This window comes from Loxodonta africana, chromosome 25 (genome assembly GCF_030014295.1).
Source record: "Loxodonta africana isolate mLoxAfr1 chromosome 25, mLoxAfr1.hap2, whole genome shotgun sequence".
Classification (NCBI taxonomy): domain Eukaryota; kingdom Metazoa; phylum Chordata; class Mammalia; order Proboscidea; family Elephantidae; genus Loxodonta; species Loxodonta africana.
The window spans coordinates 13696811-13699993 of record NC_087366.1 but is presented as its reverse complement, the minus strand read 5'-3'; the positions used below and the strand labels follow the sequence as shown (position 1 = coordinate 13699993).

General features: G+C 38.9%; 1 pseudogene; it reads right to left on the bottom strand.

Moving 5' to 3' along the window:
• Positions 1-1226: 1226 nt before the first annotated feature.
• Positions 1227-2248, bottom strand: LOC100658209 (ATP-dependent RNA helicase DDX19B-like; annotated as a pseudogene).
• Between the last annotated feature and the right edge of the window lie 935 nt (positions 2249-3183).

Genomic DNA, 3183 nt, shown 5'->3' with positions numbered 1-3183 from the left:
GTGTGTGCTTTAAGTGAAAGTTTACAAACCAGGTCTGTCTCTCATATAAAAACTTACATACAGCTTTCTATATACTCCTATTTTCTCTCGCTCTAATGAGACAGCACACTCCTTCCCTCCACTCTCTGTTTTCGTGTCCATTCGGCCAGCTTCTGACCCCCTCTGCCCTCTCATCTTCCCTCCAGACAGAAGCTGCCCACATAGTCTCATGTGTCTACTTGATCCAAGATACTCATCACCAGTATCATTTTCTATCCTATAGTCCAATCCCTATCTGAAGAGTTGGCTTTGGGAACGGTTCCTGTCTTGAGTTAACACAAGATCTGTGGACCATGACCTCTGGGGCCCTTCTAGTCTCTGTTAGACAATAAAGCCTGTTTTTTTTTAACAAGAATTTGGGGTCTGCATCCCACTGCTCTCTTACTCCTTCATCCCTCTGCTCTCTTACTCCTTCGTGAGTTCTCTGTTGTGTTGCCTGTCAGGGCAGTCACTGGTTGTAGCTGGGCACTGTAACTAGATTTTGAAAATAAATTCTGCTATTAATGTGATCAAATTAGAAAATAACTTTATTTTTCTCCCACCAGCACAGTGGTTAAGAGCTCAACTGCTGACCAAAATGGTGGCAGTTCAAATCCACCAGCCAGTACTTGCAAACCCTATGAGGCAATTCTACTCTGTCCTATAAGGTCAGTCTGAGTTGGAATTGACTTGACAGCAACGAGTACTGCCTTCATACCTGCTCTGTCTTATCTCTAGTCCCCATTCCTGGGTGATGTCTCAAGCAGATTTAGTCATTTTGAGTAGTAATGAATAGTACTAACAAGCAACACAGAGAAATTAAATAATGGCATGAGATGAATGAAAATGAAGATATATCAAAACTTATGGGGTGCAGCTAAAGCAGTGCTCAGGAAAATTTGTAGCTGTAAATGCTTTTTGTTAGAGAAAAATCTTAAGAAACCAATCTTTCACATTAAGACACTGGAGGAAAAAAAAAAAAAGAAAAGAACTACACCTAAAGCAAGCATAAGGATGAAAATAACTATGATTGGAGTGGAAAATAATGGAATATAGAATAGAAAAACAATAGAGACTGTCAACAGAACCAAAAGTTACTTCTTTGAAAAGACCAACAAAATGCACAAACCTTAGCAAATTAGGCTAAGGAATGAGAGAGAAAGAGCATGAGAGAGAAAATGACTTAGGGAGATATTGAGATAGAAAAAAAGAGGGGCAGTGGGGGAAAGGAAGGAAAAAAAGAAAAATGGAAGGAATAATACTGCCTGGCAAACACGCCAAAGCAGCTGGCACACCCGATTCAGTGAGGGTAGGTTTTTTAGTCCAGGTTGTCATCCTTTTCCACAGGAAGTTCAAAGTTGAGGACAACAGATGCTTGTTCAATATTAATGCCACAGACATCCATGTTGATAGTCACCAAAACCTTCTCTGCCTTCTCAAAAGTGCTTAATCACAACATCTCTTAGCTCCATCATCATTTCACCACTCAGCAGAGCCTTGCCTCCTGGTAGCTTCCTTTTGAGAACTCCACTGCCAACCAATGAGCTATTTTGTGTGTATGGCAGAAAATCATGGCTTGAGAAATGATGACAACTCTGTAAAAGTTATACAAGGCCTGGAACTTTTCATCTCTGTTACTGCACAGGATACAATACTGCTTGATGGTGTCCAATATCTCCTCGCCTTGTTTCAGTTTGATAATGTTTGGGTCTAGGAACACTTTCTGGGCAATATTCCACATACTGCCTTCCGAGGTGACAGAGAAAGCAGCAGATGGCAGTTCCTGGGATGCACCCTCTGAAGCCGATATTCTGATCTTGGTAGTCTTGTGGAGTTATCACCACACCAACCTCATCTAGAAAAAAAAATCTTGATCTTCTTGGAGTCAATAACTGTAAGCTTGGAGTACTAGTCCAGGATGTTCCCTGGGTGCTAATGATAACCTGTTCACTGGTCTTCTGACCTTTTTCCAAATTTGCTGCCTAAAACAGAATAAGCTAGTTTCAGTTTGGGGGAAAATCTGCTCAGTCACTTTTTCCATTTGAAGGACAAGCAATGGGCAGAGACTAGGGTATACATTTGCTGGTTCTACTAGGATTAGCATGAGTAGGACAAATGCAGTCATTTTAGATGTACAGGACTGAGACTGGGCAATCAGGTCCCATGGAGGTTCTGCAAGCATCAGAGGAAATGTGTTCTCTTTTGTCTTGGATGGATAGTTGACGTTCATGCTCTGCTGTCACTGAAAGATGACAGGTTCCTGGGGGGTCACTGGGTGACACCTAATGGAGTAATTTTTAGCATTAAAATTCTAATATTGTTCATGCTTTTTGTCTCCACTTTTAAGGTAATAGATTTTTCTTGACTGCCTGTCAAAACTTTCCCTCTGGGGCTTTCAAAGGGAAGAGTTGCTAACAAGTAGTCACTGTGGGGAACATGTTTTCTAGTTGGGGTCTTCAGTCTTCCCATTTACCTCCCAGGGCCACCTTAGCATCTCTAAATGAGTAATTAGCACTCTCCCTGCTGATTTAGAATAATGGAAATCTTGACTAAATAAGGTCAGAATTTGAGAACAGATCATTTTAGTTCCTAACCTTTCTCTTGAAAAGCTTCATTTTTTAATTTGCACTAGCCTATGAAGAAATAAACTTTAATCACTCTCATTTACAGTGTGCTTATACATCAGTAGAAAACTAGGACCTAGAGAAAATTAAATGCACAGTTCTTCTCTTTGGATAATGGCATTATGTCACAAAATTCAGTACTCTTTGCAATGTTTATACCTGATACCTATTTATGTAAATAATACTTACATAAAATGTATCTCATACTTGATTCCCTTATTAAGCATACTATTTTTTTCAGATTTTCTATTAAAGGGTCATTTGTATATACTTAACATAGACATCAAGTTTACTTTATATATTATACATGAATCTAGAAAAACAAAATTTCTTATATTAAGAGAATGAATAACACGTTTTCATAAGCAAGTTATTTATTCAAAGCATATTGACGTATTAGCATATTTTCATTAAGCAGAGGACAATACTGAGCAACTAATTCACTCCTTTATTCCAAAAATATTTGTCAAGAATTAATCATGTGTGGGATTCATACAGGGGAAAATAAGAAAAATGATCATTTGATTGTTAGCCAGGACTC